This window comes from Athene cunicularia (assembly GCF_003259725.1).
Source record: "Athene cunicularia isolate RWA chromosome 1 unlocalized genomic scaffold, athCun1 chr1_part1, whole genome shotgun sequence".
Classification (NCBI taxonomy): Eukaryota; Metazoa; Chordata; class Aves; order Strigiformes; family Strigidae; genus Athene; species Athene cunicularia.
This window is the reverse complement of record NW_020799091.1, coordinates 65122469-65138505: the sequence shown is the minus strand read 5'-3', so window position 1 is coordinate 65138505 and position 16037 is coordinate 65122469. Positions and strand designations below refer to the sequence as shown.

The following is a 16037-nucleotide window of genomic DNA, read 5'->3' as shown; positions in this document are numbered from 1 at the left end:
ATTCACTTGGACTCCCCCGGTGGGGAAGGCGCGGGATGGCCCCTGGGGGGGCTGGTGCAGGGGATGGGGTCCCGCCGAGGAGCCTGGCGGGGTGGAGGTGCGCCTCCTCCTCGCCCCGCGAAGTTTCCGCTTCACGGGGGAACTCGCCCCTTCCCGCCGGCAGCGGCGGCCACGGCAGAAACCCCTTCTCCCTCGCATCGCCCCGTGGGGTCACGTTCACGCGGGGAGCGGTGGGGTGGCTCGTGGGTCCGTGTTACAGCAAACTGGGAATAATATACAAAGCTGGAGCCTGAGCGGGGCGTGAGGGCGGTGTGACGCCCCGTGCGCTAAAAGCCGTCCTTGCCCGGGGGAGGTGGGGGCTTTCAAAAGCGCGGTCCTGAATATCCTGGGGTGCTTATGTGGTGAGATTCCTGTCGTTTTTCTGCATATCCCACAATTACTGAGTAATCCTGTCTTGGGTTGGTGGGCAGGGAATACGGAAAGCAAACGCTGCTCTACGAATAGCCTGGTGTTTCAAAGCCTCACCCCATGTAGTTGCTTCTTCGGAAAAAATGTCCCTGTTTAAAGCACGTGGCAAATGTTCCACTAATCCGTCGAAATCTGGGGTTGAGGGAAGGGGAAAGAGCAGTTTTGTACTTCGTTTGAGCTGTGGGTTCAGGACGGCTGCTGGCACGCACAGACTTTAGCCTGGCTAAAGACCGCCTTATCTTTCCCGCGCCTGAGAGTTCCTCCAGCTCTGCACCAAGCCTACCGAGGAGAGCTGCGGCAGCAGCAAAGTCAAGCCGCGTCGGGGCTACCGTGGTGGGACCCGGTGCCGGTGTGCAGCGGGGTGGGCTGCTGAGCCAGCTCCGCTCCCGGGGTCAGCGCCCCGACCGCTCCGGGGCGAGGGAGCAGAGGCGGCAGGATCTCGCCAGCTTTGACCAGGTTTAGCTGGACACCTTGTGCTGAGGAAAAGGCAATAACGTGATTCACATGTTCACATCTGTTAAGGTAACTTGTTTTTTCTTCGGTCGTTCCAAAAGCCGCTTGTTTTCCTAGAGGTTGAGGGGTACTTCCAGGCCAGACTTCTTTCTGCATTCCTGAAAATGGCCGAGTTGTCATTATTTGTGCTGCAAGCGTCAGTCTCTTGGGACTCTGAGGATCTGTGTGTTGTTCAGCCCTGCACAGGTGCTTCAGCTCTGGTATGGAGCCTGCCTCTCCGGGTAGATAGAGCAATTTCATATTTGATATCTATTCTGCTGAAGTTGTCAGGGAGCAGGCCAGCGTCCCTGCTCGGACACGCTTCCCGGATTACAAGCTAGGGTACACCCCTGGCACAGCAAAAAATTTTGGGACAAAGTCAGGCTAGAACCTATGCTTGCAGAAGCTTGCTGAGATGAAGTAGCAGAGCACTCTGGGGGGAGCCCACCTCACTCAAAAACTGTTGGGGGGGGAGCTGCTTCAGAGCAGAACGCACACGGTGCATCTTTCAGTGTGCAGGCATGTGGCCAACACATCCAGGGAAGCAACAGCCATCCTGGGGTATGGCCAGTGGCTCGAGCATCCTTCCCCAGCAGCAGGGACGAGCCCTGCTGCCTCCCGGCTGAGCACATCCTCCGGTGGCTGAGAGTCAACCTGGCAGCTTGCCGCTGCTGATGCGCTCTGAATATTCCCCGCTTAACCAGCAAGGGCTGGATGTGGGGCCCCTTGCCTAAATTGGCCGACCGACTCTGTGCCTCTCTTTTTGACACTTTTTCAGGGTGAATCGGCATATCGAGGACCAGGGCTGTTCTGTGATTAAGGAGGTGAAGGTGATGTGCGGTGGATTGTGGCAGAAGCGTAGCTGGAGGGAGCTGCCGGCCGGGGCGGGGAGCGCTGCTGCCCTGGCAGCGGGGCATGGCTGGGGGAGGCTACGGGGTCTGCTCCTTTCAGAGGAGCTGGTTGCGGGACTTCTGTCTGAGGAGGTTTTGTTTAGATGATTCCAGTCCATTGAGGTCAAAATAAAAGGTCAAGGTTCGTGGAAGATGCATTTTGATTTGATAAAATGCAAGGAGAGGAAATTGGTGGTTTTTCTTGTTTTGATTCTTTGGGGAAAAAAACACTGAAAATGCAAATGTTTCATTCAAAATCACCTTTTAACAAAACATAAGGTGATCTGAAAGGCTTCTGCAGGCTGAAACTCCTAAGGGATTTTGGAATTTAACTTTTTGCTCTGATTGAGAGAATTTAAGCAATCTGAGTTTTAGGGAAGAATACAGAAAAGAATGACTTGAGGTCTCTCTTCAGATTGGTACATGGAAGAGCAGCAGACATCTGGTCAGCAGGTACATGCATGGGGTTTGTTTTCATCTTAGGAAATACTCTTCTTTTTAACTTTTTCTTTTCCTCTCCACTTTATGGAGGCTTTTTGAACTCAAGTCACCACTGCGGCTTTTGTTTTGCAGTGAAAGGAACTTTCAGGCTGGCTCTGTAATCTGAACGTGGGTTACCCGAGGCACAGCCATCTCAGACAGCATCACGATGGGAGACCAGACCCTGCCCTGGAGGAGAGGGGTTTGGGCAGGGAGGGATGTCAGTGTGCCCTGTCGCTGGGTCAGTGCTGGGTAGGGGTCTGTCATTCAGGATTGCTGCGCGTGCTGCTTGGGGCTGGGTAGCTAGCGGTCGCAACTCCCGCTTGCTTTATAAATATCCTTTGAGTTTTGTGGGCAGCTTTTCCAGCTGGTTGTGCTGAACTCGTCTTGATGTGTTATCATTGGAATAAGTTTCTTGTGCGGTTCAGAGTAAAACATTAGCTTGCAGTTCAGAACCGTTATTATCTTAAGCTTTTGTTTCCTAACACGATCTAAGTTTTTCTTTGTAGCAATAAATACAGGCCAGCATGCAGTAAAATGTTGAACAAAGCAAGTTCCTCTTTATTAAAAGCATAACTACATTTGGAAAATTAGCATAGACTCATTGGTTTTATAGCTCTTGTTCTGCTGTAAACTGTGAAGCTCAAAAATGTGGGCACTTCAGAGTGTTACTGGCTTTGAAAGGGGACTCCATATTTAAGAAGCTAAATGTGATGCTGCAGTTTGATCTCGGTTGTAATGCACAGGTCTTAGAACTGACTCCATGCAGTTACTGCAGAAGAACCGTTAATGGCTTGCAATATACGGAGGATGGTTTGCATAGTTAACAAATTGGTTTTTAAGTTGCAATAAAATATTTATTATTGAAGCACTTAAGTCAGGCTTTTCAGGTCCTGCAGTTGTGCTTCCTGCTAAATGTGTTAGGTTAGATATCCTGATTCATCTGTGTTTTGCTCTCTTCCAAAGTCCCGTTTAAAGGTTTTTCACTCGGTAGCATAATGCAGTCTCTCATTACTTTTCAGTATAGGGAGACTTCATTAGCTGTGCTAAAAGCAACTTAATAGTTGGTGGGGAAAATTACTCATGTCAGCTCTTTCCACGACGGCAGGTGCTTGCTGATGACAAGGAAAATCAAACTGACAGTCACATTTTGATAGCCAGAGCTTTCCCTTGTATAAGGAATCCATAGCATGAATCAAGCAGCCGTTTATGTGGTTTGGTGTTCATGTCATTTTAGCGATGTGTTACAGTGCGTGTCACCCTTACAGCTTGTGCAGAAGTGCTGGTGTTGAAGCAGAAACTGTGAAAGGATAGGAAGGTCCTAATTCAATCTGACAATTAGAGAAAACATAGCAGGGGTCTGTGCCCTGGGGTTAATAGTTTCCTTCAAATTAGGACACTCCTTTGCAATTGCTTCAGCATTTCTCTTCCTGTGGTGTCGGAGTCTTTATGAAAATGATTACTTACTTTTTTAAGCAGATAAAAGGAAAAAAAAAAGCCAAAATACTGTAATTTCCTTGGCTGGTTTTCTGTACCCTAATAACCCTTTACGTGAAACAGTTTCATGAATTTGTCTCAGCGTCTGGAGACAGTCGATGAGGTCCAGGGAGCAGAAGCTCTTGTGCCCAGTGAAAAACCATAGGCAAAGTGGACCTCTTGTCTGCAGTCTGAAACCACATTCCTGTGCAAAAATGGCATAGTCTGGAGTATCCTAGGGTGCATGAAAAACAGTTCTACAAGGCCAGCACCCAGGATGAGGTTTTATGCCCTGTATTTTTCATATTAGTTGCTTTTCCTTGTATTTTAACTAGGAAGTCCTTGAATTCCAGCTCTGATCACCTTTTTTTTTTTTTCTCATTACTTTTTAACTCTTTAAAAAAACCTACCAGCCACTTCTACAGAATTTGATAAGAAGGTGAGTCCAAAGTCACTCTGTGCATTTAGAATTGTTTCAATCACTGCTTGCATTAAATAGTTTGAAGAACTGAGAATACACTGGTGGATGGGCTTTTGATTGATTAAAACTGAAACTGATGGGAACAGTAGAGTTAAAACCTTGGGGTTTATTTCTCACATTGTGGATGGGGAGTCAGTGTGGATCATCTGAGAAACTAAGGCAGTGTAATGATGTCATGAATGCTGCCAGAGCAGCATGGAGAAGCTGCTGTTCTCACAATTATAAGGGTTTTCTGTATTAATACATTGTTCTAGTGTAGTTGGAGGCACTGGGAAAGACCACAGCAAAGCAATGCAGTAATGCCAGCAAATATTTGGGAGGCAACAACATGGCAGAGTGGCTCCCGTCCAGACCCCACGCTGACGTACAACAGCTGTGGGATTGATGTGGGGAGGCAAACCACGCAGAGAAATAGTTTCAAATCCACCCTGGGACAGGCGGAAGGGGGCCTGTACGCTTTGCAAGGACTCTTTGAGGGTGCTTGGCCATCCCAGCTGGGGGCTGGGTGCTGCCAGGCAAGGAGGGGCGAGGGACCGGTTGTCAGCTTCTTGCCTTCTGGAGCTGCAGCATCCCCAAGTCCTCCTTTGGTGCCTCCTGGTGCACTCCACATCTGATTTGGGAATGAAAAATACAGTTTGGCAGGCAGGGCAGCACCGGCTGCCAGCCAGTGCTGTCCGGGGAAGGTGGCCCCTTCAGATTCAGGGCTGAATCAGCACAACAGCCTCTGCTTGCAAAACCCTCTGGTTTCGGTGAATCCTCCATTGTGAGGAAATGCATGCAAATAGGTGCGTATTTCGGTTTGTAGCTTTGCAGATGAACAGCCTGTGCTTCTGAACTGTGTTGGTAGCAGGACAGACTCGTCTTTTGTGTCAGAGACCAACATTTGTGCTGGATTAAGTCAGATGCACTCAGCAGCGATCATCTCCCAGACCCAGCTGTGACTGGTGTCACAAAGCAGGACAGATCATCTCTGGGCCATGTCAGGGCAGCTGTTCTTCCCAGAGGTGGCAATTACAGAGACATTTTAATTAAGAATGTGGTTGCTCTGCAGCTGACCAGGGTGACCCGCATACTCCCATCCCCCAACAACTCTCATGCCAGCACTGGGGAGCTGAGCCAGCTGAAAACCCATGGCGAGAGAAATTGGTAGATATGTAGATTTAAAACTGAGTTTGTCTTGATCTGGATCAATTCATTCATCTTGTGAGTGATGGTGATGTTGGGCCAGTGGGTGGGAGGGGATGTGGGAAAAGTGGAAGTACCCACTTCAGCAGAAGCATGGATTTGTGCCTGGGTCATATAGCTGTGGCCCAGAGATGGGTGTTAAAGGTGGGAGTCCTGTGAGAAGCTGCAGGAGATCTAAAGAAGGAGGGAGAAGTGTTTGTTGGTGGTCCGGGTCAGGGCTGAGGAATGCTTGCGACTGTCCTGGGTATGATGTCGGGAAGGGGCACGTCCATGCTCTTTTGCACTGGAAGAGGCATCTTCTGCCTGCAGGTTAAGGAGGATCGCTTTCTGTTGAAAGCAATCTTGAATACATTCTTTCTGCAGGTTGTTGTCCCCTCCTACAGCCCTGCTTGAAGGGAAACCACCCCAGCAGTGATTTTGTCATGGTTGTCATAGACCTAGCTTGCAGAAGCTCACCTTCAGAGGATTCAGACAAAGGAGACCCTGTGTCCTGTAGCCGTGACACATAGGTTGTGGTTAGAAAGGGCATGGAGAATAGCAACACATCAGTGCCTGTTTAAATCTACCTGATATTTGTGGGCATGACACAGCTTCATGATCTGGAGGTGCTCAGGGGCTTGCTTCACCCATTGCTTTCAGGTCCCAGAGGAACTGCATGCTGTTTATAGGTATATTTTTGTACTGTCGACAAAAAAAACTGGAGCAAGAGCTGTGCCTGTGAGGTCTTTTGGGTTGAGTTCCACCATACAGAGATGCAGCTGTGGGACAGCCGCGGTGCACGTGGCTGCTTGCTTGTTTTTCTCAAGAGCTGTACCAGGAGACAAGGCAAGCTGCTGTGGGAAAGGGGGCTTGATGGGACCTGTCAGTGAGCTTCAGTGGGGCTGAAAGGAGAAGGGCAGGAACCTCTGCATGTGCAACATTTCTGTAATATTTGTAAACAGAAAACAAAGGGTTTTTTCCTCTTGTAAGTATATGCAGTTGCAAGAGAGAGGAAATATTCTGATAACATGAGAAAGGAATCAAAGTAGATCATTTTAAAACTGCTGCTGTTAAGAAAAAGCCAAGTGCTGAAATCTTTGTTCCTTCATTCACATTTTTTCCTTTTTGTTAGCCAGCCTCAGGAAATGAGAACATTCTTTCGGCTTTCCGTGCCTGAGTCACATCTTATATATATAACTCTGTATATATATAAAAATATGTGAAAACATCTGGAGATGTTTGTTTCTGAGAGGTACTTGTTTTGCATTAGGGTATCTGAGCTTTAAATGTTTGTACACAGTTGGATGTTTCTAGAGTTTCCCATACTTCTCAGGTTACAAGGATATGTATATTGCAGTCAGAAAATTCGAGGAAAATGTGCTGATAACCTAGGGAATATGTTAAAGCCTTTAAAGAAAGTGAGAATTTGCTGCTTTTTTTTCAAAAAATAAACTATCGAAGCAGTCGTTTCTAATATGTTTCATGCAAATATGTAGCTCTTTAGTGTTTGCCGAGTATGTATTTTTTTAAAAAAAAAAGTGTGAGGAGGAAAATCGGAAAATCCCAGTAGCTCTTCTCTTGTTCTTAAAAAAAAAAAAAAAGAAAAAAAGGAAAAGGAAGTAATTAAAAGCTCATTATGCCCATCTGTGCTGTTCAGGGAGCTGACACTGGGCTCTGGCAGTGCTCTGGGTGCACAGCAGGGTCTCTTAGCCTCCTTCTGTCCTCCCACCGGGGTCACACGGGGATCGTGAGACTTCACTTTAAAAGGAAAAAAAAAAATCCATTTAGTTTAACTGAAGGCCAAATATTTAACTTTGGCGGGGGAGGTGGTGGGATTTAGGAGAATGAATAAAATTTCCACCCTTGGTTGTTTAACCTAGCTGCACTGAAAATGATGGGAGACCAGGGTGGGTGGGTGCCAGCGGTGTCCCGTGCAGAGAGGAAAGGATGGCGGGATGGTGACAGGGCATGAGGGGAAGATTGTCCCAAGGGGCTCCTTCTGCTGCGGCCATACAGCATCTGGGTGTTCACGGCAGCTTCTCCTCCCACTGAAATGCCCTTGAGTTTACGGCTCTGTTAAGAAACCTCTCACTGATCAAATATTTTGATTGCATCCTGGCCTTCCTGTTAGCTTCTTTGATCTTTTCTCGTCAGTGGATTATAGTAGACTTTAAAGAGTCTTGCTTGTTGAAATAGTTATATAAATACGGTCCTTAGGGTAGGCATTATTTAGAAAAGTACTTATCTCCCGGATATAAATCTACCTCCTTTTGCCCCTTCAACATGCTCATTTGCCATCGTGCATCAAAGAAGTGGGATTTCTGTAATTATATCAAAGAATAGCCGCTTATTGTTAATTGTTTGAAATAATCTAAAGACCAGTGGGGCCTATTCTTTTGGCTGATTTCCTGCTCATTCAAACACTGAAGAACTGTTTCAGGTTCACATTTTAAAAAAATATAAAAGAAATGTACAGAGCCAGGACAGTCTCTGGCAGGAACTGATGGACTCGCAGCCTGGGGATGAATCCCTCTCTGTTGAAATCTCCAGCAGTTACAACTTCTCTTTTTTCAAAGTGAAAAGGCTGCCCTTCTCCTCGGGCATCCCGCTCATGTGAAATGGTGTCGTTCAACCCCGCTCGATGCCACGCTGGGAGCTGGATGTCTTCAGGCAGTGGCACGAAGCCATCCGGTCACCAGGCTCACTTTAGCTTTGGAGTGTGGCTGGGGTGCTGGCGGGTTGAGTTGTGCCACAGCTTTGCAGCCAGATGAAGCAAGGGAGGAGGGATAAAATATCGTCAGTGGCTATGTATGATGTAAGCCCAGAGGTCAGAGTTTCCAATCTTCGTCGAAGACTGAAAGCTGTATTTTCCTTACTGTCTCATGCAGACTGGGGACGATCGCCCCAGCGTCTCCAGTGGGACCTGGAGAGGGTCTGAGGGTTTTCAGTGGTGGTGGGTGTTTAATGTTCGTGGCTCTGGCTGGGTCACGACAGATCCCAGAGTTGTTCTCAAGGGAAGGCAGCAAACGCTGCTCTTCAGACCCATCCCTTCCCCAGCCTACACTAAATCTACTGCTAGACCGGGGCTTCATTTTGAAAAGTACAGAGAAATTGAAGTGCTATTTTAAGTGTCACATATAAATGATATTTGACGTGAGTGAAGCTCTTTGTGCTTGCGATTGCTTAGCTGATACACTGCAAGGGGGAAATAATTTGGATTTGTTGTGTCGAATTGCATCTGAGTCACAAATGTGAAAATCAATATTTTTATCATTACCATGCCGAGATGGGTAAACAGTACGGTTAAGAGGATCCTTGACATCGCCCTTGGGAAAATCACCAGAACATGATAAAACAGCAGAAGATCCAGAAACAGTAATGCCATGTTATTGCTCAGGTTTCAAGAGAAAGCTTTCTGCTCACCTTGGGCTATTTATTCATTTATAAATAGCTTTGTGCACCTGTATTTAAGAAAGACAGTTGAGTTTAATGCTGTTGCATGATATCGATGTCTTTTCAGAGCAGTTTCAGCATGGGCAGATTCCCAAGGCAGGCAGAATTACGAAATGAGTGTTTTGTATCATCTGAGGTAAAATTGCGTTAGTTGTTTCTACCCAGTGGATTTTGATAACATGTAGCTGTGTAGTAGCTTGATTTACATAATGGATTTTCTGTTAAGTCCATAAAAAGCGTTACTTCCATGCACATACAAAAATAAGCACTGTAGTCTGCAGTAGGGAAGCGATGGGGAAGACGCTGGGTTGTAAGTCACTGCGTGCCCAGCAGAGCCACCATGGCCATCACTTGGATTAGTTTGGTGGTGGCAACATAGCGTCAGGAGGTCTCCTGTGGGGAGAAGGGATTCTTCCTGATGGAGGAGAAACTACGCCACGGAAAGCTGTCTTCTGACATCCCACCCATGTAGGCATGAAGGATGTTGATGGTACTAATGTTAAGTGGAGGATTTTTCTCTCCAATGTTGAATAATGCTCCTTGTTTGGTTTCCATTACAGATATTTATCAGTTCTCCCTGCCACAGTGGTGGGGAAATATAATGAAAAATTGCTGAGTCCAGATTTTCTAACACATCATTAATCCCTTTTTGTGAAAGTGTGTGCAGAATGAGCAGGGCCTTAGCTCCAGATCAAAAGGTTTTCCATCAAACTTGGAAAAAACTAAGTTAAACACTCTGTGTTCATGGTTTAAAAAATAGTGTTCTTGTAGTTGGTCTTGGGGATGCAAGAGAGAGGCAGCATCTACCTGAAATAGTTAGAAAGATACTTTTAGTTCATCACACTAAGAATATGTTGTTCTCCATTCTGCGGAAATATATAAAGTTCATCTAAAGTTCATGTTGATCTAAGCTAAAAAAAAAAAGTGTTTGTGCCATCGGTATCTAATATTTCAGATTGTAGTGCTGAATGTTTTGTTAATGCTTGAGTGGAAGTGTTGCAAGGATATTAACAGAACTGCATTTACTGAAAACTGTTTCACTTGCTTCTTTCCTGTGATATCAATAGAAGTCAGGAAAGACAAGGAGCTCATAATATGTCTCAAGTATTCATATCTTAAAGTGAACATTGAAAATTCACACAAAGGACATACTTGTTTTTTGGAAATTCATAAACAGTGGAATGTATTGAAGTAAAAATAAGTGGATTCATTTATTTAGTCTGAAGACAAAATAGTCCTGATCACACAGAGCACCTGAGTTAAATTCTGAGTCAAGGTACAAGTTCAAATTTTCATTTCCTTGGAGCCGAGAGCTCGTGTGTGGAGCTGGCACAATACCATCCCCAGTAACAGCACCTGGGTTCACCCTCACTGTGGCTCACACAAGGATTAAACTGAATCTGTGCTACTGTATTCTCTTTATAAGCCTTCTTACAAGATGCACGTATCTTGGCACATGAAGTATTTAATCCAACCAAATAGGTTAAGAAGAGTGGCAGGAGAAAATGCAGATTATTTTTTTTTAAAGTGATTCTGCCATAAATTATTCCGTAACTCTGTTCATTGTGTACAAGCAGGTGTTGCAATAGGATGTTGTCTCCAGAATACTACTAGCAATTGCCTGGTCAGGTATATATAAACAAACACAGGATGCCCTTACTGAAGCCTTTCTTCTGAAGCAAGAAGTACATCAACAAGAATTGCTAACATTTTGAAGGATGATGTTATGGCATCAAAAGCACTGTGGCAAGTGCTGCTTCTGTTTTTCCTGTTGCCTTCACAAATTGTCACTGTTGGCATTTTTCTCCCTGGATGCTGGAGAGTTGCAGCTGCCCCTCGGTAGGATGATGCTGCCCGTACCTGAGGAGAAGCTGGTGGCGTGACACGATGTGCCAAATGTCTGCTTGGTGAACAACAGAAGTTACAGACCCTGCCGCAAGGCCTGTCCCAATGCACTTCACGCTCTGAAATGTAAAATTTGCTCCCTATAAGTAACAAAGGAGTCAAGAGAAATGGTGGCAGCATCTGGGGATGTCCAAACACAAGGCAGCAGTCGGCAGCCTGCATGGTGCCATGGGTGTGGGAACCCTCCTGGCAGCCTCGCTGGGTGGTAATGCCACGTCTCCTGTCTTTTCTCAACACCAAAAGAATTTTTTTTTTCTTACATACCTTAGCATTTTTTAGTACTTTAATGTGGCATGCTGAGATATTTAGTTTTTTAACAGCTCAGGTTTATCCTGTTTCTTTGCTTCTGTAAATACGCAGTTTCTGTGCTAACAAATGTGTGCTTTTACAGAGCATATCTTCAGTGCTGCTTCAAGTTGCACCACAGCAGTGACTTCCTCTTTAGCATGTGGGCATGAGGCTGCACTATGACCTGATTGCACTCATAACTTATGGGGGGACAAGAGGGGAAACTGCAGCTGAAGTCAGGAATTGTTTGTTTATTCATTAGTTATGAAGAGCCAAACTGAGGTAATTTGTAGCTAGCTGGCCAATGTGCTACTGCTTGCTTCTCTTGAGCTCTCCTGCAGCGTTGCTGCCTGCATCATCCCTCTGGCTGTATCTTTTGGGAGGTGAGGCCAGCAACGCAGGGAGGATGAAGATTAAATTGCCCACATTTTTTCCAGGAATACAGGAGTGTTTTCTAAGAATACAGAAGTGTCTTCTACAGGGGAAAATATGTGTCCACCTCTCAAAATTGGAGGAGTGTGACTCCAGAAGGGTTTTTCTGCATTTCCATGTCAAGAGGGAAGTGAGATGGACCACCAGCCACATATTTAGCATTTTTTAAAATAGAACAGATTTTGCAGAGGTATTTTAATGGGGGTTACTTCTGTTTTTGCTGCTTGACAGTGATGTGAAGATACCTGAGGCTTTAAGAATATTCCCTCCCAGCCCCTTTTTAGTTCTTTTTTATTTTTCACTTTAAAAATGTCAGTTTTGTCTTCCCTGACTCCTGTATCTGGAATATTTGGGACATGCTTGCTGGGAACAGGTATCAGTTGTCCAGGTATCATAGTCCTGGTACAAAATCAAATGAGCCCTAAGGTTTTACTGTGACATTCCACTTGCTGTTGCTGTTTTCATGATAATAGCTTTTCAGTCAGATGAGTGTTTTGTAGCCTAGACAGGAACTGAATTTGTAATGAAGAAAACAAACTCCTCAAAAAGAAAAAAAAAAGTTTTGTTTAAAAAATGGTTGTCCTGATTTATCTTTTTGTCAGTCTCTATAATAAAGGTTGAAATTATTACCTGTAAGAAATACAGATGATTTTTCCTTACTGAGAATCAAGTTCCTTTCAGTTCTGCAGGGAGTGTATCATTAACTTCAATAAAAATAGATTAGTGGAGCTTTGTGACAACTCCTCAAGGCATGTATATAAATAGATAATTCTGCACCAGTTAAAGGTAATATTTGATTATCTTCTGCATGTTGTTAGGAACACAGAAGTACTTCAAGCTGTATGTTTCATCATTCATTGTTTAACATTTCTGATAACATGTAAATGCTAGAGATTAGTGTGATTAACTGATTCGGTGCTGATGGATTACAGCATGTCTTTCCCAATTCTTGAAGCCAGTGGAAATTCTCTTGTTCTGTTTAATGGGGCTTGGTTTAGAGTCAGGGCTCCATAAGTGGAACATCAATGGCCAAATAAGACAAAATACCTGCTAATATTTGGGAAATAATTATGTCGGTTTTTGAAACCTTGCTTCTGTGTCTCAGATACAGAGACAAAACTTATCTCTGTTTTGACATAGTTTTGTCTGGATGGTACAGTAAGGTCAATCTTGTAACAGTTACAGCTCAAGAGGATATTTTCCTAATCTGTTGTTTCTCAAAGAAGAGCAGCTGCTCGTTAGATAAATGGGTATAGCATGCCTGCCCAGTGTTACATCCCGGTGCTCACAGATAAATGCTTTTAGTTGAAGTTGTCATAGGTTGGGTTTTACACCTAGCGAAGTACATTTTGTATAATTTATGTCTTGCTTCTAAGTAGTAACTACGGCCATTTCATCTTTTTTTTTCTTTTCTTTTTTTTCCCAGACAAAACACCTGAATTTAATTAAAAAGTGATCGTTGTGCTGTATGACCCTATAGTTTTATTTACAGCTTCAACGGATCTTGGCAGTGCCCTTTTGTGGCCATAATTGGGTTTGCATAGTTTGGCAAACCGTCATGCAAATGTAAATGCGAGAAAGAAAAAGAAAGCACAGACCCGCAGGCTACAAAAAGCAAGTCAGCACAGGTCTGCTTGCTCAGAAGGTTGGCACCCAAATGACAGTTCGGTTTGGCTTACACAGAGGAGTATTAAGAAGTTGTATATTAACTCAGTGTAGTGCTAACTGGTATAATTTAATTTACATTTTTAGCCCAGTAGCCACTTGGCTGATGACCTGAGCCTCATTCTTTCAGCTGTGGTACAAACAAAATAGTCATGAATGGGTAAGCAAGAAGGAGGTGTCTGTTCACGCGAGCCTTCCTGGGTCCTCAGATGAGCTCTGGGGAGTGAATTTTAACAGCAAGCATGTTGCCTTTGTGAAAGGGAATGGAGGTTTGGGTCGGCAGTGTAGTTACTACTGCAAGTGGGTGGGAGTGGGGTGAGGTTGGAGCTGGTGGGACTGCTGGCTGTGGGGCTCCTGGTGACCTTCCTGTGAGCCAGACTCTGCCTCTGGCTGAGGTGGAGTCCGGGTGATCCCCTGGGCATGCATGGGTCTGGTCTGAGGGGCGGCTGCCTGTGCCATGGACTGGAGGTGTTTTGCAAGTAGTTAAGTTTTGACAAAGCCAGACCTCCCCTTCAGAAAGGGGAAAGCAGGGGAGAGGTGCTGCGCCTGGTAGCAGTGGTTAGCAAATGATGTACATGAATAAAACAGCAGCAGGAAGATGGCATTTATACATCAGCTTGGTCCACATACGTGCTATCCACAAGCCTCAGGGCTCTGAAATGTCTGGGCACTTTGGTACTGAAGAGGGGGAGGGAGGGAGGGAGGAAGGAAGGAAGGAAGGGAGGAAGGAAGGGAGGAAAAGATAACACTTACAGTGTCAAAGTCACAGGTTTCTAAGGTGCCTGATGTATTTGTACTGTTTGATCAACGTTATTCTCTTACTTGTCATTGTACCAGTAGTTTTCAATGACACTGACACAGCACATTGGGATTTAATGGTGAAACCAGGATTTCTGTTCATTTGGTATCATCCCCCACTCCCCTGTGAACCAGATTTGATTCTCAACAACTGTAATGGTTTATCCGTTAAGTTGCTGAAACCATAATCTCAGTGTGTGTTGCATTGTGTTTGTGTTCCTAAGTGATTTACTCTGGTGATTTCTGCTGAATGCTGAGCACCAGGTTGGACTGCTCAGAGCTACCTGTTATTATCTCCTTTATAGATATGTGTGGAGAAGCCAATTTCTGAAAGGGGATAGTTGCAAGGCAATGTTAGAAGGGAAGATTTGCTGCCCTGGCAGCAACAGTGGCAACCAAATGTGATATTAAGAAGATACTTGTACTACTTTTCCTTCCTCGCTGCAGTATTCCCATCGTAGCATCCCCAAAGGCAAGGGGGTGGGAGAGGGAGTGCTTTGATTGCAAGGATTGCTAAAAGCCAATAAAATGAGGAGGATGTCCACTGAAATGGGATTTTCAGGAAGGTCTCCATCCCCAGTCTTGTTTTGTGGCCATGCAGTCTTCAGCAGGAGCAGGGCAGCGAAGTGCCTTGGTCCGTCATGGTCTCTGCCCTTTGCTCAGGGTCCTGCTGCCTCAGAAGGGGCAGTGGTGGATCCAGCCTCTGCAGGGGGCTGCTCTTGAGGTCCAGCCTCACAAGTGTGGCAGTGGCAGCAAGGTTTAGCTGTGGAGCAAAGAAGGAAAGGATCTTCTGAAAAATTACTTGACAGTAGAGTCTGTATGCTGATTGGTGTTTCAGCTGCATTGCTGGTCAGAGGGTTGGGTGGAAATCCAGGACCAACTCGCTGCTCTTCTGGAGGGATGCTAGATCTCGCTTGGCCTCTCCCCAAACACTCCCAAAAAGTGAAAGATGACTGACTGCAAAAAAGTGGTGTCTATGTGAGAGTTTTAAAAACTTGGGTTTTACCCCGTAATTGGAAAAAATACCTAGCTTCATATATATTACAAGTTAGCTGTCCTCTAAATCTTTTTCTGAGGGAGGGTTACAATGGTGATGCTCTCTGTTGGGTCATCCAGGTGGGAATCCTTTTGAATTTTGACTTTTGAATTTCTAGAGCATGTTGTATGTGGCCTTGACTTTTGAAATGTTGCTGTTAAGAGTACAAGCTAGCATTTTTAGATATGTTTTATTCCAGTTAACAGTATTGGCAGATTTTATTTATGCTATAAGCAACCTTGATTCCTATCCCAGTTTCTGAAAGTAAAAATTGCTGGTGATATTCAGACACACACATTATGTGTAAGATAAATGTAGCTTGGCGCTGGACTTACACCCATGTACAGTGCTGCTCAGTGCGACAAACATGGTCAGGCACAGGTGCTCACAGTATGTGTGTAGAATTGGGCAGAGCACACAGCGCAGAGTTACTGGAATTTATGATAGCTGTGGGAAGTCTGATGATAACTTCATGTTAGTAGGTTTTATACCAGGACAGGTCACCTGCCAATAGTTTTTAAAAATAGCTGATCTGGGTAGGAGAGTTTATAGTGGATTCAGCACCATGATGAAACTGGCCATCCATAAACTGTGCCTCTGAGCTTAGATTTCAAGGAGATTGGAGCTTGCTGAAGGTCAGAGATCAGGGCCAAGAACGGCATACAGATTATTTTGTTATTGTTTGTTTGGGAAAAAGAGCTTAAAAGCAAACAAACAGAAGCAGCAACGAAAGGAGGCCTTTGTTTTGCAAAATGTATTGCTTCCAAGAACATCAGCAATGAGATGCTCTTGAACTGGCCCCATCCCCTGCCTTTGGGGGGAAAAACATTCTCTGTTGTTCCTTAGTGGTGCCTGTTTTTTACAAATCCTTTGTTTTTATGCCCTCAGTTATAGGTTGATTGGACCGATTATTCTGTACTTGGGAAGCTGCCTTTGAGCAATCTATGCATACATTAATAATTGTCCTGAGGATAAAAGCATCATAAATCTTCTCTTTTTTTTTTTTTTT

At 45.0% G+C, this 16037-nt stretch overlaps 1 protein-coding gene across 1 annotated transcript in view; it reads left to right on the top strand.

Moving 5' to 3' along the window:
• The first annotated feature begins 747 nt into the window (after window positions 1–747).
• LIMS1 (LIM zinc finger domain containing 1) overlaps window positions 748–16037 on the top strand; it is a 75057-nt gene continuing 59767 nt past the window's right edge. The window contains exon 1 of the mRNA XM_026855106.1: window positions 748–990. The gene's annotated coding sequence lies outside the window, so the exon portion shown is untranslated. The remainder of the gene's footprint in view (window positions 991–16037) is intronic.